Source organism: Natrix helvetica (assembly GCF_964273705.1).
Source record: "Natrix helvetica genome assembly, chromosome: 3".
Classification (NCBI taxonomy): Eukaryota; Metazoa; Chordata; class Lepidosauria; order Squamata; family Natricidae; genus Natrix; species Natrix helvetica.
Genome location: NC_138549.1, coordinates 115332524 through 115356352, shown reverse-complemented (window position 1 = coordinate 115356352; position 23829 = coordinate 115332524). Strand labels below are relative to the sequence as shown.

The 23829-nt window shown below is 40.2% G+C and overlaps 1 long non-coding RNA gene across 2 annotated transcripts in view; it reads left to right on the top strand.

The window, feature by feature from the left end:
• Positions 1 to 2482, top strand: part of LOC309389422 — a 36208-nt gene extending 33726 nt beyond the window's left edge. For both annotated transcript variants that reach the window (XR_014174943.1, XR_014174944.1), the window contains one exon: positions 827 to 2482. This is a non-coding gene — a long non-coding RNA (uncharacterized lncRNA). The remainder of the gene's footprint in view (positions 1 to 826) is intronic.
• The last annotated feature ends 21347 nt before the right edge of the window (positions 2483 to 23829 follow it).

The following is a 23829-nucleotide window of genomic DNA, read 5'->3' as shown; positions in this document are numbered from 1 at the left end:
TTCCTGAAGTAATTCTGGATTAGATAAATAATTGGTTATAATATGAATGCATTACATATTTAATAGCTAACTTCACATTTTACATGAACTGGGATTTTTGGAAAGGTCTAATAATAGTACATGCAACTGAAAATTACTGAAAAGAAATTGGATTTTAAAAAATCTTACTACCTAGAACTTATCCAAGAGCAATAGTTAAGACAACCGATAGTCTTATGCTGTGCTAAGGGGAAAAAACATTTTCTGACAAAGAACCGTTCCTTTTTATTTTTCACAGAGATATCTTTCTAATTCAATTCATTTTTGGATACCATAGCAACTGTGGAGTAGCTAATGTTGATGGGAATCATATGCTCAAGAAAGATGAGGATCTGCTGTCTTTCTTGAACTGCTCCAACTGAAACATGTAGTTTTTTGTTGAATGGAAGGGAAGTGCAAATTCAGGTGTGGAAACTACATGGAAACCAAAAAGCAATCTGGTATCATTGAAACTGTGAAAATACTTTTCAATAAAAATTAGATGTTTGTAACAGGGCTCTATTAAGAAATAATTCTACAAATTATTACTGATCTTTTATTTTTATTTAATTATTTTGATTGTTATTCAAATATTCACCAGTTGAGTTCCAGTTTAGTGTAAAGAAATAGATTTGCATATAACAATAACAGTATCATAATTCTAGACAGTAACATTTAGAACACTTTCTAAAAGTGATCTTGTGAGTGAAAATGTAAGAAAACTGGGTAATAGTTTTTTTTTGTGTAGGTTATGTAATATCACACAAGGAATATGAATTTAAAATTTTTCTTTTTCTTTTTAATTTAGGCACCATGATTTCCCAAAGAATCTTAAAAAACAGAAGAGCGATGTTTGTGGAAGAGTGAGTAGTAAGAAGAAAGCTGCCCTTTTCATCCTGAACTTTTGCTGTGAGAGTATTTTGTGTGATTTTTGTAGGGCTACAAAAATCACACAAAATACTCTCACAGCAAAAGTTCAGGATGAAAAGGGCAGTTTCTGTTCCAGACTTAAATTTGAAATTCAAGTGTAATGGATCTAGAAAATAATTTTCACCCAAGAATGATGGGATCGGTAAGCAATAATCTGCTTAAACGTATATTTCTGGAAGGAATGCCCAACTGGCCTGTTTTTTGGACCAGGGAAGATGGCAAAGGATTGGTGAAGAGCATGGCAGCGACCAACATCTCTTGCGCTGTGGTAGAGCAGAGAAGATGACGTATCACCAAAGACTTCATCAGCTAGATGAATAGACGGTATCTATACTGCAATTCTCTGGCATTGAAATAGGGATCCAGTACTTGTATTTGCAGCCCAAAGGCTGTCCTGTCTTCTAGGTTGGAAGGCTCTATTTTCCTCCTACAGAATAACACTTTTTGAGGCACAAGAATGACTGTCTCTCCAAGGAAGAATTTATAAATGTCCAAGCAGAATAAATTCCTCCACAGTATAACAAGTTAACAAAGTTCAAGTAAGCAGATGGCGGTCTGAATCTCTCAAATGTGGATTCCAACTGACTCATATGCTCAGTCCAATTTAAGTGATTGTAATAAACAATCCCAATAGTTAAGCAGGATAAAAATCAAGGGGTATGTTGATATACCCTCATATTTAATTACATTAAACCTTGTTTGTTACTTTAACAAACTTCAGTCTTTTACATGGGAGGGATTTAGTGAGGCTTAATTTTTAGTACATCTGCACAGAATTGCAATGCCAGTCATCCAGTTTGAAGAGATATCTTCAAAGCCTTTGGCAGTCTGCCTTTGTTCTCATCAGAAATCTTGGCTCCCTCACTGTTCACTCTTAATTCTAGAATTTAATTTACAAAATTGAAGATATCCTTGGGAATTCCATTTCTTCCTGATTGTTATCTTATGTGTCAGTGTACTCCCATTATTAGTGATTTATTTGGTGAACCACACTTAAACAAACCATGGCCTAGCATGATGTGGCAGATATTACCTGCTTGGTTTTCTGAAAACATTTTTATAATGTCCTTTCACCAGACACTCCTGTGTAAACCTAGAAACAACTAGATAAGAGGATATAGAACAAAAACATCATTAAGAGGCCTTTTGAAAGTCCAAAGGTCGTGAGTTCATACATACCAGGACATGATTTCTTGGACATGGTTTCCTGAAAAATATAATTAGCTAAATTCACATTTTGGCCTGATACACTCTAATTTATACTGTTATCTTTTTAAGTTATCTAAGTTAAAAAGCCATACTAAACATGCCATATTAGCAACATTTTGGATCCCAGACAAGATTTTTCAAACTAGATATATTGGTTTTTTAATACTTTCCTTTTAAAAAAGGTTCTGAGAGACAAATAAGTCTTCAGTTTTCAAAATAAAACATTTTTTTTCATCACACTTATTTCAGAACTTTATCAATAATGCTTTTCATCAATATATCAGAATATACAATATACAGAAATGTTGCTTTTTAAATATATATATATATATCTTTCTTTGGCTTCTTTTCTTAAAAAAATCAAATCAGTATTGTAATGGCTACTTTCCAATTCCCACACAAAGGTGCCAATTTCATGGCTAAGCTACATATTTCTGTTAGAAGTTCAGCAGTTTCAAATTAATTTAAGAAGGTTTAGGTGGATGTCACCCAGATTTCATGAATAGTTCTTTTTTAAATTTTGGTTTTTTTAGTCATTATTTGCTATATCTATTTCAGAGTTGGTTCAGCTGTAGTGCAACTTCCTCCATAGCCAATTTCCTGCTTCTAATATATTTTTTAAAAGCATACATTACTGCTACTGTTACTGATTTTTGCAATATGCCTGAATGCATTTTTTCACTTGCCTTATTATCAATTTATATTTATTTTTCCAGAGTGTGTATTCAACTTTCTTTTTCTCTTTGGACAATTTCTGAAGGAAATCTATATTTTTAAGATTTCCTTGAAGCTGGTTGTTTTCTATGGTGGCATTTTCTTTCCTAGTCTAATGTGTATTCTAAATAGTTGAGCTTTTATTGTAATATTAAACTTTACCCTCATTTGTCTGTTTGTCTTTTTAAATGAATCTTGTAATACTTCTATGATTTGTCAGATGTTATTGCCAGCATTCCAATAAAATACATACGTTATTCCAATCACTTTATTCATTTGTTTGCTCATTTATTCATTTCATTCAATTTTTTTTCCTGCCACAATCCGTAAGATTCTTGGTAATTTACAAAATGTAGGCAAAATTTTACCCCAGTAATTTATATAGAAAAAAAAATCCTCAATAAATTCCTCAGAATAATAAAATCATGAGTAATCACTTTCACAAAAGAAAAAAAAATCATGAAAGAATGAATTAAAGTGTAGTCACTTTAATTATACTCAATCATATTAACTCTTCAAACACACATTTATAGTGTCATTTTCAACTGCAAATATTCTGCAGGAGAACTCAGTTTTAAACATTTTTTTCCTAAATGAAATCAGGCAGGGAGGCAGTCTGATTTCAGCTAGAAGATAAAATACTGGAGATATTTAATTTTTTTTAGAAATGTTGCCTTTGTTCGTGACATCAATATGCATTTGCCTGATCTATGTGAGACTAGCTTGAGTCACTTATTTTTCTGAAACTTTCTCTTTTGGATGTCTTCCTATTCCTGAATTTCAAGATCAGCCTCAACATTTTGCTGATGTTGGAGAAAATAGTACTATTAAATGACTAGCATGCTGCATTCCTAAAATCATTTACCATTAAAACCCATACTAAATTTTTCGATAAAGTGTTTGAAAGTTACTATGTCTTGCCTGTGTCACTGTTGCACTGGAAAGTTACAACAGCCCCATAAACAGCACAAACAGTATTTTTGTGCTAAAAATTGTCCGAAAGCAAGCAATGAAATTCAATAAGATCTCCTTACGATCAATACTTGGATGGGGAAGTACCTGGACTATTCTAAGCTTATTAGAATATAATCATAACAAATATATCATTATACAGTACATATAACTACACACACACACATACACACACAGACATTCAACAAACACTGCAAAATACTACCTATGTAGATTGTATAACATTTTGCAATTCAGGGGACATGTCAAGGATTTGATGTTTAAACATGCTCAGAGAAGGAAGTCCTGGACTTTGCAGGATGATAGAAAATCTGTAACACTTTGCCTATTGAGTTGACTGTCTACACAATGCAAAGGTCTTTTAATCTGTTAATCTTCCTCTGTTTCCAAAGCTGAACCCAGAGCAACCCGGAGATGGAGATCTCAGACTGACTGGCAGCAGCAACCGGTCAAACCCACTGGTGCTGGCAGCTAATCCAGAGGCACATTGTTCAGCCGAGATCATTTGCACTGAACTAAGTTTCCGTCCATTGTTTCAGGAGGGGATACAATGAGGTGTGTGACAGCAGGGAATCAGCTGGGTTACATATTAGCTGCATTCAGCATGCTTGGTTGATGTTTAGCTTAAAGACCATGTGAGTTTTTCCCCCTGATGTGCTGGCTAATGAAATGAATTCTTGGAACAGCAGACTGGATAATTGTCTTCTATTACTCATGAATATCTCACAAAGGAAATCACTGTGATCCCAATGATGGATTTATTTTATCCACATTATGGCTTTAAAAAAAGAAAAGACATTGAGTAGATTAATACAAATAATTTGTTGTGTAGCACATCAATTTGTTGTGGTTCTACATTCTGCAGCTGTGTTATTTTACCTGAAACCATAAAGCCTATATTTTGCATCTTGTAGTAAGTTGAGTTATACACAAGTTTGGCTTCCCAGGAATAAGTTGCTTAGCTGTTCCTATCAGGAAAAATAGCTAAACAGACCATGTGTCTGATTCCCACATGTGTTTATTGTAACACACAAACAAAGCCAAATTAATAAATAATAAATTAGAAGTCAAAGCTTGCATTTGACCCTGGCTAGTAAAAAGAATAAGCTACAGTTTGCATGTCATAGCAAACATTACCACAAAGGGAGATTCAGTAATTTATGGTCACTGAAAGCTATGATTATGGTCACAGAATTTAGATTTATAAATGTACAAACAAACAAATACACAAACATACATATTTCCAGTGCTATAACTTCTAAGCTGCGAATGGTACCATGCTTGCTCCTGCTGGATGATCAGTTAATTAGAGCCGTTAGGTCTGAATAGAAGTGAAAGTTGGACTTTGAAGAAAGAATATTAATGCTTTTGAATGTCTGTGTTGGAGAAGACTACAGAGAGGAGGCAGCCAGGAAAACAAACAAATGGTTCATTGAACAAATCAACCCAGAGTTCTCACTCAAGGCACAAATGACCAGGCTCAAGTTATTATACTTTGGACATATTACCCGTAGACCCAGGTCTCTGGAAAAGGTTCTAACGCTGTGAAAGGTGGAAGGAACGATAAAGAGGTCAGCAGCAAAGTGAATATTACAGTGGTGACTGGTGCACTATTGCCAGAACAAGTTAGACAGGTCATAATGGAAGAAATTTGTGGCTGACTTGATAGCGCATAATCAAACAATAAATCACCAGATGTGGGCTGCAAATATCCAAATGGTCATGAAACATCACTAAAGGAATACAGTTACAGTCTTTGTTATCATCTGTAATTGTCTGGATATTTTTTTGCTAGTAATACAATAATACAATAGTAGAGTTGGAAGGGACCTTGGAGGTCTTCTAGTCCAACCCCCTGCCTAGGCAGGAAACCCTATACTGTTCCATACAAATGGCTATCCAACATCTTCTTAAAGACTTCCACTGTTGGGGCATTCACAACTTCTGGAGGCAAGCTGTTCCACTGATTAATTGTTCTAACTGTCAGGAAGTTTCTCCTCAGTTCTAAGTTGCTTCTCTCCTTGATTAGTTTCCACCCATTGCTTCTTGTTCTGTCCTCAGGTGCCTTGGAGAATAGCTTGACTCCCTCTTCTTTGTGGCAACCCCTGAGCTATTGGAACACTGCTATCATGGTTGTAGTGGATATTGGAACACTGCTATCATGGTTGTAATGTAATGTAGTGGTTCTACATTAATTGTCTAATGATATTTTACCCATTCTTTTTCATATTATTGCAGGCTGTAAAGCAGGGATATATTAGAGACTTGCAAAAGAAGAGGTAACAGACACAGCTATCGTATCCTAGTAGTAAAGGATACAAAACTCTCTCACACCAAATCAAACTGTTTGACAAAAGGAGCTTCCAAAGGTCTCCGACACACTGTTTTTCTAGCATCCAGTTCCTTTGACTGGAGTTGTTAGCTCGAGAGTCAAAGTGGAAACATCTGCTTGCACAGTATGCTATATCTGAACACTAACTAAAAGTTATCATGAGGTCCAGCCACATTCATGTGAACGCAGCGTTCAGATCTGCTTCAGAAGCTTTGCTCACTGCTCTAGTTTTAAGGATGATTTGGTAAAGTAGTATGCAAAGTAGGAAGTTTTTAAGTGATGTCTCCCAGTTCATTACAAACGTTTACATTTAATTTAAAAAAATAATAATGGAAGTTTTATTTATTTTTGTGTTAACTATATATTGAAATCTTTACTAAATTTTTTAATGCTTGGATTAAATTATCATTTTTAGATAAATCCTATCGTCAACTTTAAATATGTGGTTTTGAAATATCTTTGTTTTGAGGGGAGGGATTGTGATTTAAGCCATGCTCTAAATAGGAAAAAAAATCCAGATACCAGATAAGCATAAACTATAAGCTACATTGGCCTTAGACTAAATATACAATTTGGCTTAAATGCTGATTTTTTCCACATAAATATTTGCCTTTGTTCATATGGCTATCATTTCATTTCCAGTTACACGGTTACAGTTCTGCCAATACCAACCCACATGGACTGTTTTGTGATTGTGCAGTCCCACTATAAATTTTGAAAACAAAGTGATTGTACTCACTTTGTATGTTTTTTTTTTTTACTGTTATTCAATTGTGTCTGATTCTCAGAGATTACTTGGACAGGCCCCTGAAGTTTTCTTGTCAAGATTTGGATTTTGACTTAGTGCCTAAGACACGGCTACAACTTAGGGTCTCCCAGTTTCTAGCCTCAATTGTGGTCGTAACTCGAAGGCTACCTGTCAATTTACAACCACAATTGAGCCCAAAATTGATGTTATTGAGAAATTTGCTGTGAGTTTGTCCCATTTATAACTTTTCTTGCCACATTTGTTCAGTGAATCACTGAAGTTGTTAAATTAATAGCATGTTGTTAAATGAATCTGGCTTCCCCATTTTCTTTGCTTTTCAGACGTTTGCAAAAGGTGAATATATGACCCTGAGACACAGCAACAGTCGTAAATATAAACCAGTTGTCAATCATCTGAATTTTGATCATACGATCATGAGTATGCTGAAAGGTTGTAATTGTGAAAAACAGTCATAAGTCACTTTTTTCAGTACCGTTGTAATTTTAAATGGTCACTAAGTGAACAGTTGTAAGTCAAGGACTGCCTGTATACCATTGCTTTGTACTATTATTGTAGCGCTTCATTGTTTTTTTTTTATGATTGTAAACTTTTACATTGGTTGAAGTTGGCATATATTACATAAATAATTCAGTAACAAGGTTTTTTTTATTACACTAATCAACAAAACAAAACTATAGATACATATAACAACATTCAAAGATCAAGAAAGTTGAGCAGTATAACAACAATAGGAGGGAAGGGAGGAAACCTGGAGCTGCTATATGCAGTAAACGATACAACTCAAAAATCCTGTATAAAATGTTGTCTTCTTCCTTGCATTTTATCAAAAAAAGTTGATAAAGACCCTTCTACAATCCATCACTACAAATCAAGTGAAAATTTATCTTTCCAGTGCTGCATAATTACTCTCTTTAGACAGCAACCATGACCAAAAATTCCTTTTTGATTTTTTTTTAAATAACTCCCAAACGGCATATGTGTTTTTAAGAGTTAGCAATTGCTGTAGGACATATTAACGGTCCATTTCGTGGTCAACCCAAACTGCATAATAATTGGACAAAATCAAACCATATTAATTAATGTTCCAACTTCTGAATTACATTTCTGGCAGCAGTGTGATTATAGCCATAGTCTTTACTGAACATTTATTGAGGCACTTAGTAATTCAGTAACCAGTTTAAGCCTGCCGAATGAGCAGCCACTGTAAGACTGTATATAGGATGACGTCTGCAGTTAGCTGAAGTGGTTCTATAGAGCAGCTTCTTTTTTTTCAAATAAATCAGAATGGAAGTGGGGTGATGATGGTGGCAGGGCTTCTTGACTTAATTTTAATCGTTCTAAAAGGATTCAAGAGGGGGTGGTCTGTCTGGGATCCAATCAATGAAATTTGTATTGCACAAGGAAGTCATAATATGACATAATCTGGGTCTATTCTATAACATCTTCTGAACATTTCCAACCCCCACCCCACCCCACCCCACCAACTGGAGACAGGGAGATGTATCTGGTTTCTTCTGCATGCAAAGCATGTGGTCCATCAAATAGCTGCATGGGTACTCCAGTTTTAAAAGCCCAAAGAAAACATTGTGGTTGCAGTTTGGTAATTCAACCCGGTATTTTTTGTAGAGCAAGTTGCAGGATGTATATTTAGAAATAGGTATATACCCCAAAAGCTTGCTAGGGGTTCCAGTGGAAAACTGGTTCTTTCAGCCTATTTCTGCTTGGAGGAATCTTGCAGAAAGATGTCAATCAGTGTTGGGGTAGACCCTCCCTGTAGTCCAAATTCTGTTCACTCCTTAGCCAAATTTGGCATCTCCTTTTGCCTATGTGTGGCTGCTGAAGGGATGCAATTTTGGTGAAATCTCTTGTTCCGGGACAAGGCAGGTATTGCTATTTTCCTTCTTCACTTTATTTTCAACCTTGAGAATGCACCAATCTGCTCTCTCTCTCTCTCTCTCTCTCTCTTTTCTCTCCCCCTCCCACCCGTTGCCTGAGTGAAGGATGACGATTTCTCTTGACTTCATTCCAAAAAGGCTGTTTTCTCTTTATTGATGGGGATTGCGCTGTTCATTCTTATCGGAGGAATAGGTTTCAGCTCTGTGCTCGCTCCATTAGCTCCGATGTACCGTGGGGAATAAAGCTGCCCACCTCCTTCGCTGCGATTGCTGGCATTAGAGCACTCCCCTAGCTGCTGCCAACTCGGTGATGTCATCTTCAACTGCAATGCGACCTCCCCTCCTGGCCTTGTGCAAAACTCCCTTAATGAGGCATCTGTGCTCCTGGCTGCTTCCTTGTTAGCACTCAGGAAAACAAAGGGCGTGCTGCACAAACCCATCTTTGCAGGCATTCATCTTTATTGTTGCATACTGACCCAAAGAACCTCTTCTTCTACACCCCCCTCCAACAACTGATTGAAATTCAACGGGAGAGGAGGGGAAAAAATGCCAGGAGAACAATTTGTCCTTAACTAAACACAGTTTCTTTTTCTCTCTGTTTTCTGCCATCCTCCCCCCAATCTGTGCAGGAGCTGCTCTTAAGTTTGCTTCCAAGATTCTCCTTCTGGCAAGGAGAAAAGATTTGCGAGGCTGAATTTCTGAGCATTAGCTCAGCCTTATGGATGAATTCCCCTCCCCAACACGGAGCACCTTTCCGCCATGCAGCCTTTACAATTAACTGCAACAAGCCATTGCCAAGCAGCAGCAGCAATGATCCCGGAGAGAATAAGCTGCTCAAATTCAGGTGTATTTTCTTTGAGGGAAAGGGGGGGGGGGCAGAGTACACAAATGAAAATAGGTTCCCCCTCCCACGTGAAAGAACTCAATGGAATCGGGAATTGCTCAATCCAGTTCAATTCTATGGTGTTTGTGTATGTTTGTAATGCATTTGCTTCTTTCTTGTTAATCTTTAAATGGGAAGAGATTACAGACAGAATACGAGGGGGAGGTGAAATGAAAGCAATACATAAAATTACACCTGGTGTAGAGAAAGAGGATAGGGGAAAGTATCTCCTCCTCCTTCTAATAGCAGAACTTGAGATCATCCAGTTAAGCTAAATAAAGGGGGAATCGGGACAAGTCCTATGAAAAAATGCTACCAAACCAATTCACTATCACGAGAGAGCCAGTGTGGGGTTGAGGTTGGCTTGTTGGACTAGAAGGAGAATTCAGGCCCATCCCCAGTCCAGAAGCTCAATGGGTTGCCTTCTTTTACTCCAACCAATCTCTCAGGGTTAATACTGTGGGGGGAAATTAAGGGAGAATCTGCCATGTACACTGATGTGAATTCCTGAATTGAAGGAAGGATATAAATCTAGCATCTAAATAAAACACACCCATAAATATGGCAATGTCACCAACTTTGACCTTTAAAGAGAAGAAGAGAAATCCATGTAAAGGTTATGAGTGGCTACTAAGCTCCTGCTGGAGGAGGAGCCGTATAAAAATAAAACAATGATTACTCTCTGTTACCATGGTTATTTAGAGTCAATTAAAGGAAGCAGTGGCTTTTAAATGGTAGCTGCTTGGGACTTGAACCATCTATTGCATGCAAGTATTTGTCATCTAGAAAGGTCTTCGGTCCGATTCATTGCAGCCTCTCCCCTCATTTTAGCCTCACAGAATTGGTGTGAGTATAAGAGTTATGTGTAAAAGCAGGAATTTGGATCTGAAGCCATTTTCTCAGTAGTAAATTACAACATCTTATAGCATCCTCTGACATAACCGTAATGAAGACAGGCTTTCTATGGCTACAATAATGCTTGAGTGATTCCGTAAGTCTCTAAAAATCACTGGTCTGAGACTGTTACTGTCAAATCTGTGATAGGACACCTCTGGACAAAATGAAAAAAAATAAAGACACTGTACATAATGTAGAAATCTAAGTTTCACTAATTGTAATGGAATTACCTTCTGCATATATATTTTCCTTGGAATGAGGTGCACATATCCTTTCAGCAATACAAATGGCATCATTTTCTAAAATTCAACCAAAGCTCATGTATGGCTTTTTTTAAGGTTCAAGTAGTTATTTTGTCTGAAGTGGTTGAGTCCAGCAGGGACTGGGAAATATTTTCAGCACTGAAAAATGTTTATTCCTAGAAATGGCTGATGGAACAGGGATAGTTTCATGCAAAGGATAAATCTAAGTTGAACATATCTAAGTTATGTTCAGAGCTGAGGTGGTGCAGTGGTTAGAGTGCAGTACTGCAGGCTACTTCACCTGACTGCTAGCTGCAGTTCAGCAGTTCAAATCTCACAAGCTCAAGGTTGACTCAGCCTTCCATCCTTCCAAGGTGGGTAAAATGAGGACCCAGATTGTTGTGGGCAATATGCTGATTCTGTAAACCGCTTAGAGAGGGCTGTAAAAGCACCATGAAGTGTACATAAGTCTAAGTGCTATTGCTATTGCTACCTAGGAGAAATAAACCATTTTATTTCCACAATCTGTTCTGTGGCTTAGCACACTTGACAACAGAGTATTAATGTAGTCCTCTTTGTCCCTGAAACAGTTAAAAGTTTCTAAAACAGGACTTGAATGGATTGAAAGGGGATATGAGGAACAGGCAACAAGGGCAACCTGTGTAAGACAGCACTCTTCTAACGATATACTGGCACATTGCTTCACAATGTATTTGCAGGGTTTTTGATTGAAACTCACATGACTTCCAAATAAAATGATCAGAAGTCATCTGTAAGAATTTGCTAATTCACAATGCCATAGAACCCTCAAAATAGTGAATCCTTCTGCTTAACTGCCCAAATTGCAAAACAAGACCAATGAAAATCTGCTTGGCTTTAGCTCCTCCTGATTAGTGTCTTATATCCATGTTTTATTAGCCACACATAAGGAGTGGGGAGGGGAAACAGAGTAAAAGAAGTCATGGTGTCAATCGTAGACACCATCCTACCTCCACCCTGATGCACCTGTAGATGTTGCCATATACTTCTGGATAAGAAATCCTCTAGGTAAGGCCAGTATGTACAGAAACCAAAGATTAAGTTTTTGAATAGTAGGATTTAAATAACAATGGAGGCGCTGAATGGAGATTGAATGGCAGCTGTAACAATATTTGGATGCTATGAAACAGAAGTGTGATGAATTAAGGGTTATTTTCTAGTCTAAATAATGTTCCAAATAAGAGATAAGTATTTAATAGCAGTGTTTTCTGCCTAGCATACGAGGATAGTGCTCTGTTTGAAAAAATGTCCAGTCCAAGCCTAGTTTAAAGGCAAAGAACTCTATGAAAAGACACTAAGGGCCTTGCAGTTAACCATTAGACAGCTGGCTAAAATTGGATACAAAATATCCAATCATAGTCTCTACCATGATAGATTTACCAAATTCCTATTATGATTGTAGCAGTTATTATGGCTGTGAAGTGCTTTGAATTCCACACTCAGAATGTGAGACTGGCGGAGGAATTCTGGAAGTTGAAGTCCTTAAAGCTGCTAAGTTTGAGAAAAACAGATACCATGTTTGCACTCCTGCAGGCTTTGAAGCTCTTTTTGGAGATCAAAGCTGCAATACTGCATAGCCCTAGTAATTAACTGTAAATTTTTTGTTATAAAGGTAAAGGTTCCCCTTGCACATCTGTGCTAGTTGTTCCCGACTCTAGGGGGTGGTGCTCATCTCCGTTTCAAAGCTGAAGAGCCAGTGCTGTCCGAAGATGTCTCCGTGGTCAATAACTAAACACTGAAGGTGCACAGAACGCTGTGACCTTCCCACCAAGGGTGGTTCTTATTTTTCTACTTGCATTTTTATATACTTTCAAACTGCTAGGTTGGCAGAAACCGGGACAAGTAGCGGGAGCTCACTCAGTTATGCGGTGCTAGGGATTTGAACCGCTGAACTGTCGACCTTTCGATCGACAAGCTCAGTGTCTTAGCCACTGAGCCATTGCATCCCTCCTGTTATATCTGTTATATCTGTTATAGATAGATATAATTAACATGTAGATATTTTATCCAAATCCCTGACCACATTTTATATCATTTTATCTTGAGCAATGCATTTGGCTAGCCATAAACTAATTCAGAAAATGATCTCCGAAAGTCACAGTGTACACTGATAAATATTAAAACAATATGTGATTACTCAAACTTATTTTTTTTTCATTTGGGAAGATTTAGAAACATTAAAGAGATTTTTGCACCACAACTCCTACATAGTACCATACGACATTAAAGAATAGGAACAGTCCACTTGGTCAACAAGATCTATATACATTTCTCTATTCCACTTTTAAAGGAGCAAAAATGTATGAGCTGCAGATTTTACTAACCACTTCTTGTGGATAAACCAAGAACAAGTTTTGGAACAAATTCTTTTTGATATCTATTATATTGATACATCACATATAGTGATTCTTTTGCAGATGTGCATGGCTAGGATCAGCAAAGTCAATGAACCACTACTAGTAGCTAGCCTAGTCATAAATAAATAATACAACATCATTAATAATAATAGTGCCAGTCCTTTCCCCACAGCAGTGGCTAATGATATACTGCAGCAAATTGATATAAATAACCAACAAAGTTTTACAAAAGGTTCTGAAACAGGGGATGAGGAGTCAGTACTGTGCTGATTCGCTGTACTGACTTTATGCTTACTAATGTTACCAGCAGCCTATACTAATATTGGGAGTGATTGTCTCTCAGCAATCATGCAGCTATGTGATGTTGATCTAGCTTCCAATACTGATGTGTGTCTTCTACCTATAGGAGGACAAGATATTCCTGCCATTTCTGTGGTGCTCTGCAGCGGCTGACATAAGCTGTCTGCTATGCCACTTCATTTGCCTTCCCATGTTCTACTTTTTGCAATTTGATATCTGCACCAAGCTTTCGAGAACAGAAAAGAAATTCATACAGAAAATCCACCAAACCCTTTCACCCTGTCTTTAGAAACGCACCACTATTTGCATAAGCTATTAAGCGGTAAACTAAACAGACGTGACCTTTTTAGTTTGTAATCCAGCATGGACATGAGCTAAATGAACATTTATTATGACATATCATAAATTCCAGTTCAGCATATGTGTCAGTAGTGCCTTTAATATTAACTTTCAGAAAGTAAATACTTCCTTGTATTGCTCCAATTTCTAACCCCAACTCCATTGATTTACAATTCATTCCAAATTTCTACGTGCCAGGGCTGGGCATGGACCACAGCAGAGGAAAATTCATGAACCTGGAATAAACTAATACTCCAGTCCAGACCAAAGAGTGTTGAAACCCAATACATGATGACCTCATTGCCAAAAAGGCTCAACTTGAACCAAGGCCTTCCTATACTCCTTTTAGTGCAGGGGTGCCCAAACTTGGGAACTTTAATACTTGTGGACTTCAACTCCCAGAATTCCCCAGCCAGCATGGCTGGCTGGGGAATTCTGGGAGTTGAAGTCCACAAGTCTTAAAGTTCCCAAGTTTGGACATCCCTGTTCTAGTGGACAACCTGGGTAGAAGGATCCCAACCAGACCAAAAAAGTTAGTGCAATTTGTTTTTGAATAACTCTTCATATGGGAGCAACTTACTGTTCTTCGTAGCATTTTCTGATATGATTCCATTACTTCCTTCATCCCAAAATGAATTAGTATTCAGCCTACGGAATGATGGTAACAGAAGCTGTTACAACAGAAGTAAGTTGTAAAGGTACAATGTCCTCTACTCCCTAGAGCAGGGATGGCTAACTTTTTTCTAAAGATGTGCCAAAACTGTGGTGCGCGCGCTGTCGCACATGTGTGTGTGCCCAGCCATCTGCGCAGGTGCGAGAAACCCCCCTCCCCACTGTGCATGCACGAACGACCCCCATGGGGGGGGATTTTCACCCTCCCCAGACTCCAGAGGCTTTCCTGAAGCCTGGGGAGGGCGAAAATGGCTTCTCCCGTCCCGCTGGAAGGCTGAAAATCAGCTGCCCAGCATGTGAATGTGCGCCGCAGCTGAGGGCTACCGAGGACTGCCGGGGTGGCAAATATGGCTTCGCGTGCCACCTGTGGCACACGTGCCATAGGTTCGCCATTACGGCCCTATAGCGTATGAGTTGTCATCTTGTATGGTACTCACAGAAGTGAACAACTAATATGCTCTGGCTGATATGCCTTACTCTGTAATTTAACACAAAGTTTAATAATAATCTGTTCCACAGATAGTTTTGGAATCAGGATTGGCAGGAATGCAAAATAAATGCTCATGGGCAAATGCAGTTTAAGCAAGAAGCCCTTACTTCCATTGTTCCTGCTTCAATAATAGTGGAAACACAATTAACTGCACTTCCAACATGGCCTGAGTTAGAAGTCATTCATCTTGACATGTTAACATCCTTATGGGCCAATCAATCAAGGAATAAATCACGAAACCAAGAAAGGAGTGATATGAATAAGTTAGATGAGTTAGATATGAACCCCATTTTGAAATAAGTTCAGATCTTTGTGAACAGCGATGCAAAATTTGAAGTTTCCAGGAGCTTCTGTTGTCTAAAAATAATTCCTGGTGCTGTAGCTTTAAATGTATGAAGGGCATTGTATCTCTGTCAGGGTTCAAGGTTGACAATCTCAATGTTTTTCATTGTGATGGTGTCAACCCTTTGAAGTAGTCCAAGGAAATAGAATTCACACCAGAACTATTTCTCTTGGGAATTATAAACAAGAAATACAACACGGAGGTTATCTTTTTAACTATACATATTATCACGGCAGCAAGAATGGTCTTTGCACAAAATTGGAAAAACAAGGAAACTCCACATGAAGGGGAAATAATTAGGAAATTTTTGATCTGAGCTGAAATGGACAAATTAACGTGGGAATTGAAGAATAAAGTTGAATCCGAATATTATAAGATCTGGGATGAATTTTATTGATGGTTGGAATATAAAAGGGAAAGTCCAAAATAGGCATGAGTCAAGATTCATAAAATGGAGACTAGAATTATGTATGAAATGATAAATGCAAGAATGTACAAGATAAACACAAACCAACACAGCTGGAAATAGGATACTTTTTTTCTTTTTGTAAATACAGTATGGATCCAATGTTTAAAATATAGGGTGACTACAATGTATAACCGAATATCTTAGCATATATGGCATAGATTCTGCAAGGATGGCAGTGGAATGGGTGGAAACTAATCAAGGAGAGAAGCAACTTAGAACTGAGCAGAAACTTCCTGACAGTTAGAACAATTAATCAGTGGAACAGCTTGCCTCCAGAAGTTGTGAATGCCCCAACACTGGAAGTCTTTAAGAAGATGTTGGACAGCCATTTGTCTGAAATGGTATAGGGTTTCCTCCCTAGGCAGGGGGTTGGACTAGAAGACCTCCAAGGTCCCTTCCAACTCTGCTATTGTATTGTAAGGATGGTCTCCACTGTGACTAACATTTTAATTTATGTTTAATAAAAAACTTTTTAATAATAAAAAAAGGAAACCATCTCCCATTCTTTTGGGCTGAGATACAGGTGCTTCCCATTGAACAACCACTCCTTTAGAGACCATTTGAACTTATAGCAGCACTCAGTGAGTGGAAGTTATGAATGGACCACATACTTACAACTAGTGCAATGTCCTCACACTGGTCCAATTAGCAGTAAACAAGGACTAGCTGTATCTCTTATCTGACCATTGCCCTGATCTGACTGTAGATGTTCTTTTTTTCTCCTAAAATTATTTTCAAATGCCATTACGGATAATAAGGCTTTTGATATGTGGGCTTTTTTGCCATTGGTTTATTTTTTTAAAATGATTTTTAACATATGGTGTATCTTTTAAACCATAACTTGAAACTGAATTAGCAACATATAAACATAGAAGATAAATATTCCATCCTTATGGAATCCTCATGATATATATTTAATTTGGAGATATTTATTCTGAGATAAGTATGTATGGTATATAGGATGACAGAGTATAGGAATATAAAAAACAAGTTTCACATCAATCAGAAGATATAGTCTTGTATTTGGGAATCCCCAATTTATTGCTACCTGAAGTGAAAAATTATGCAAAATAAATATGTGTATGTAAGAGTATATGAATTTTACCTCCAATTCTGGTTTGCACCTCTCAGAATAATAGAATAACAAAGTTGGAAGGGACCTTGGAGGTCTTCTAGTCCAACCCCCTCATCAGGCAGGAAACCCTATACCATTTCAGAAAAACGCTTCTTAAAAACTCCAGTGTTGCAATGTCCACAACTTCTGGAGGCAAGTTGTTCCACTGATTAATTGTTCTAACAGTCAGGAAATTTATCCTTAGTTCTAGGTTGCTTCTCTTCTTAATTAGTTTCCATCTATTCCTTCTTGTCCTACCTTCAGGTTTTTGGAGAATAGCTTGGCTCCCTCTTTTTTATTGCAACCCTGAGATATTGGATCACTGTTATCATGTCACCTCTAGTCCTTCCTTTCATTAAACTAGACATACCCAATTCCAGCAACTATTCTTTATATGTTTAGCCTCCAGTTCCCTAATCATCTTTGTTGCTCTTCTCTGCACTCTTTCTAGAGTCTCAACATTTTAAAAATATTGTTAAAATATATTGTGGCAACCAAAACTGGATGCAGTATCCAAGTGTCATCTTACCAAAGTACTATAAAGTGGGTTTAACTAACACTTCACACGATCTTGATTCTATCCCTCTGTTAATGCAACCTAGGACTGCATTGATTTTTTTGGCAGCTGCTGCACACTGTTGGCTCATATTTAAGTAATTGTCCACTAGGACTCCAAGATCTCTCTCACAGTTACTACTATTGAGCCAGGTACCACCTATACCGGGGGTGTGAAACTCATTGCCCATGGGCCGGATGCATCATGTGCTGGCCACGGTCACCTCGTTTTAGCGAGGGGGGGGAAAGTTGCAATATGTCATTTAATGAAAATATGTTGTTGCAAGTTTGACACCCCTCACCTATACTATACCTGTGCATTTGGTTTTACCTGCCTAAATGTAGTCCTTAGGATGAAAAAAATAAAGCTTTAAAAAGTCTTCATCCAGATGACAACCATTAACTGTGACTAACACAGGTAGATCCCATAGAATATGGTGTCACATACAGTATGAAACAATTACATTACATGCCAAATTACCAATTTTCCATTGATGATGTACTGCAGCCCCAGATGATATTTTCCAAATATACTGAATTGTAACAAAAACATACGTAGCGTACCTAAATTGTTTATACCTAATATCCAGAAGGTTATTATTAATAATATCAGTTTCCTATCCTGCTATATGTACTCACACATCACCAATAGTGCTTTGTTTATTAGCATTCATATTTAGAAGAGAAACAAGAGGAATTTTTATAAACTGCAATGGTTGTCGGTGTGTGGATGCATTAGGATATTACTAATAGCTAAGAGCTAACTATTTATTTATTACTTAAAAGCATCTGTGTAGCTTTATTCTTCAATTTCTTCATTGCAAGATATCCATAAGTTCTCTTCCCACTCCCCCTCATCCCCACCCCCAAATGACGGATGTGTTTGATCTTCGTTTTGTCTAAGGAAATCAATGTCTGTATCAATAGAGGGTTGTATTGGATTTCCTTCTCCAAGGACAGTCTTCTTTAAACAAGTGGGTATATTTTAGTTTAGTATCTTGTAACCATGTCATTTTAATTAAAACTATTCCAAAGGACAATTCATGTTAAAGGAACTGAGGAAGGGGTGGGTTCTGGCAGGCACTACTTTGGGTTCACTCGTGTGCCTGCTGCGTGCACACGCTTGAAGGCAATTAAAATTGTTCTGCGCATGCACAGAACTGAAAAAACAAGATGGCGGCGCCAGCGGCACCTCCCAGGGAACTAGTTCGAGAGCGTGGCAGGCTTGGGTCGCTGCTGGTTCCAGCGACCCAGGCTGCCAAAGTACTGCTGGTTCGGCTGAACCGATCCGAACTGGTAGGACCCACCATTGAACTGAGGACCCAGATTGTTGAGAACAATATGCCGACTCTGAAAACCACTTTGAGAGGGCTGTAAAAGCACTATGAAGCGGTATATAAGTCTAAGTGCCAGTGCTATTGCTAAAGCCATGTGAGAAGTTTCAGTGAAACATGCCCTTGAGCAGTTTAATTTAAGAAAAAATTAAGGTGGCTTTTGTGAATGGGGTGGATCTTTCTTTTGATGGAATTAAATAAGATTTATAGGATCTTGCAACAGAACAGAGTTTTGTTTAGTAATTATAGTGGGGAATGATCGAAGGTTGCACATGATTTGCCAATTTTTAGAGATAAGTCATAAAGATGGAAGAGAGGAAAGAAACTTTTACTGTGTTATTCATTGCTGAATTCTGATTGGGCAGTTTACCTTAATGGGAAATGCCCCCTTTCTTTTACTGTGGTAAGTTACATTAAAACAAATTCTGCACCAGCAAAATCCAGCCTGATATAGGCAATCTTGCTGCCACCTCTGATCTGCTTGATAAGTTAGAAAGAAGGTAAATAATGTCAGATTAGATTAAAAAGAAGAAAAGTAGTAACCGTTAGATTGGGTAATGGATAGGCACACACAGGCTTAACGGTAACAACAGCTCTTTATTAAGTACAACAAGTGAGAACAATCCAGCGAAGGTTGAGTCTGACAGCAGCCCTTTTATAGGGAGAGAATAAACCTCTATTCCCGCCGGAACAGAGGACCTTGGTGGAAACCACTGCAGTTAGTACAAGTATCTAACACCCCTCCCCTCTTAGATGGGACAATCCTACTGGTAATGTAGTCATGCAGGTAGGCGGGCTTTTGGGTAGTTCTGCCTGACCTGCGCAGTTCAGTAGGAGGGGTTTCTTTGGACAGGTCAGACGGACCTGTTTGCTCCGTAGCTCCACTTGGTGGAAGCTCCTGGAACCTTTCACAGGCCGTGGCTGGAGCTTCTGGAGCCGGTTCGCTCAGAGCTCGCTGCGGGCCTGCAACAAAACCAGATAAGTTTCCTGGTACCCTCGGGCTTGAGCTGGCCATGGAAGGAGTGAGTGTTTGCTCCGTTTGGGTAGGACTTTGGCTAACTCATGCAGGAGTTACCTCTGGTTGTCTAAGAGTGGAGTTGGAGAGGCAGCCATGGAGTTGGTCAATATGCCTTCTCCAATTCCTACCGTCCTCGAGCTCTAGGAGGTAAGAGTGAGGGCCGGTGATACCTGTCACTGTGGCAAGAATCCACAGAGTTCCCCCGGCGTAGTTGTGGGCGTCTACCGAATCCCCTATGCTAAAAGTCCGAATCTTGCTTGTGGACTCAGGGGGCGATGAGGCAGAATAATTGGGTGTAGCCGGTCTAAGTGGGACCTTAGCCAGTGACCCATGAGAAGCTTGGAGGGGCTTCTCCCTGTAGTGGCACTGGGTGTGATGTGTTGAATTAGCAAATAGTGGTCAACTCATGTTTGCCAATCTCCCGGGCCCATCCTAGAGAGGGCCTCTTTTGCAGATCTCACCATTCTCTCCGCCTGACCATTGGAGGCCGGATGGAATGGCATGACCAGGGCATGCCTGATTCCCTGAGCTGCTAGGAAGGTCTCAGATTGCATGGCCATGAATTGGGGCCTGTTGTCAGAGACCAAGATGTCAGGCAGCCCGTGCGTGGAGAAAAGTCTCCGTAGCACCTTGATGACCGCTTCTGCCGTAGTGGAGGTCATCAGGACTACCTCTATCCATTTCGAATAGGCATCCACAACTACAAGAAATGTCTGGCCATGAATTGGGCCAGCAAAGTCAATGTGCACCCTAGACCATGGTGCTTGAGGTCGCTCCCACTCCTTAGCGGGCACCTCTGGGAGAGCTGGCCTGGACTCCTGGCATGATGTGCAGGTAGCCCCCTATTCTTCGATCTCCCTGTCTATGTTAGGCCACCACACATAACTCCTAGTCAAAGACTTCATCCTGACAATTCCAGGATGCCCTACATGTAAAGCCTCTAATACTGCAATGCGCAGTTTGGGTGGAATAACAACCCGGTCCCCCCACAGTAAACAGCCATTTACAACTGATAACTCATCGTGTTTAGTAAAATACATTTTAAAATCAGCCCCAACAGGCCCCTTGGGCTACCCCCTCCACATCCAGTTCGAAATTTGCTTGATGGCGGAGTCCTTCGCAGAGTGACGAGCAACGTCAGTGGATGAGACAGGCCAAGTCTCCAGGCAGTCAATGAGGAGGACTGGCGTCTCGGGGGTAAGGTCAGCAAGAAGTTCAGGCAGCGGGCAGTGGCTGAGAGCGTCGGCATGCCCCAAAGTGGAGCCTGGTTGGTGGATGAGGCGGTAGGAGTAGGCAGCTAAGAAAATGGTTCATCTGGTCATGCGGGGTGATAAAGACACTGGGATAGGTTGGTCCCCAGCCAGTAAGCCCAACAATGGCTTGTGGTCTGTAACCAGTTTGAAGTCCTGTCCATAAAGGTACTCATGGAACCTTTTTACTCCAGCCACTGGAGCCAAAGCCTCACGGTCCAGGTGACTGTAGTTCCACTCTGCGGCGGGACAAGGTCCTGGAGTAAAATGCAATAGGGGCTTCGGTTCCATTGGGCATGTGGTGGCTGAGGATGGCGCCGACACAGAACGCTGAAGCGTCGCAGGTCAGCACCAACAGTGGGGTCTGGCTGTACTGAAAAAGGAAGGAATCTGCCGACAGGAGTCATTTTACCGCGGCAAATGTAGCAGCCTTGGCTTTTCCCCAGGACCACTTCGCCTTCTTAGCCAGGAGACGATGTAGGGTTCAGCAACGGTGGCTTTCCAGACCAGTGCCAGTAATGTCATCGAACTCCTTAAAGATGGCTTCAGTGCCGTTGTCTTTCAAGGCGTTGATACGGGTCACCTCTAGGCCCAGGGCTTGGAACCAATCTAGCCCTAGGAGGCTCTGCAGGTTGCCGCTGACCACTGTCACTGGGAGTTTCCCGCTGAACTGCTTGAACTTCACCTGGAAGGTGCCTTGGCCCACGATGGGGACCTGATTTCCCTGGTAATTGCGTAGGCGGATGTCAGGGGTGCAAAGATGCTGCTTATTTAGGCTTGGGATAGCCTGCTTCAGGGTTGACCACGGTATGATGGTCAGTGATGACCCGGTGTCAATCTCCATCTCACATAGAAAGTCCTCAACGAGGACTGTGACCTTCAGCTTTTTAGCCACTTGGTGCAGACTTGGCCGATTGACGTGTGGTAGGTGACTTTATTGTCGCCCTCTGAGCGCTGTGGTGGCTTCTGCCAGCCCCCTTGGTTGGGCCTCTGTTGGTGGTGTGTTGCATTTCTAGGCTGCCAAGCAGTGGCAGGGAATTCGCTTCGGCACACCTTGATGATGTGCCCCTTTCACTTGCAGCGCTGGCAGGTTGTGTTGCGGAAATGGCAAGCCGATCTGGCATGGTCTCCTCCACAGCTAGCGCAAGGCGGGAGACGTGAATTGAATTTGCACGCCGGCTGGGTGCGGCTACTGTTCATGCGGCAGCTGTCATCTTCTTCGCCCTCTGAGCTCTCGGGCTCTGCAGCCTCTTGATGTACACATGTACTCTTCCGTGCATCTTGTGGAGCGCTTTGGCGCTGCAGAGTCTCAGTAGATTGGACGGCTAATTCGGATGCCCTGGCTTCGTCCAAGGCGATCTGTAGAGTGATGTTAGATTTAGCTAGTAACCTCCTCTGTAGGTTAATGTCTCGTACGCTGCAAATTATGCGGTCCAGAATCAGCTCATCCAGGTCTCGGAATGCACAGTACGCTGCTCCTTGCAGAGTGCCGCAACATACTCGTTAATTGATTTGCCCTCCTTCTGGTTCCTGATGTTAAACTCATGCCGGCGAACGTGCTTGCACGGCTTGGGGGCATAGTGGGTCCTCAGCGTCTGCTGAAGCACGGACCAGGCAACTGATTGTAGTGGTGTTGGCTCAGAGAGGTCTTTCGCCATATCGAACACTTCCCGGCCACAGTATCCGAGGAACATGTTCTTCTTGCGACCTTCAGAAAGGCCCATGAGGTCGTTTACCTCAAGGAAGCAGTCAAATAGTAGCATGTATGAGTCACAGTGCTTGGTGACTGGGTCATATGGAGTCGTTGAGGCGTGCATGGCCATTTTGTGTTCTGAGGGCGTTTTGAGTTTGCCGCTCAAAAATGGCTGCTCGAAGCCGCACTGAGCTCCAGGCTGGGTGTACTTGCTGGATTGCTACGCTCTTTTTGGTTCGCCTGGTTGCCTTCCAATCCCACCCTCGTTGCCAGTGTTAGATTGGGTAATGGATAGGCACACACAGGCTTAACGGTAACAACAGCTCTTTATTAAGTACAACAAATGAGAACAATCCAGCGAAGGTTGAGTCTGACAGCAGCCCTTTTATAGGGAGGTGTCAGACCCTTCGACCAATAGGATTAAACCTCTGTTCCCGCCGGAACAGAGGACCTTGGTGGAAACCACTGCAGTTAATACAAGTATCTAACAGTAACTTAGAAGGATATGTACTTTTTCAACACGTCAAAAACGCCAAGGGAAAAATGTTAAATTTTTAAACAGAAGGTCATGATGTCACATGTCCTTCAATTGTCTGTCTATCTATTTTTGTTGTAGCAAAGCGCAAGAACAGACGGTAGTTTTCAGTCATAGCTGAGGAAATATCTTATGCAATTTGTAATCCCTGTCAGCCAAACATTTTTATATTATTATCCAGTTTTTGGCATGCAATAGGCTCTGCTGAGCTTATAGGAGGGAAGGCTAAATTTTCAAACCTCTTTCAAAGTCTTCAGAGCCTTCACAACCTGGAAGCACCACCTCCTGCTCGTTATTTCCTGTTGCTACCACTTGGCTTCAGATGAAGGGTTCCTGAAAAGGATAGAGTTGTCACAACTCATTCCACTTTTCTGGAGAAATAAAAACCAAAAAGTGAAATAATTCCTATAGTATCATGTCCTGGGACATACAGCATTAAAGTCAGGGATGGGCTTCAAAA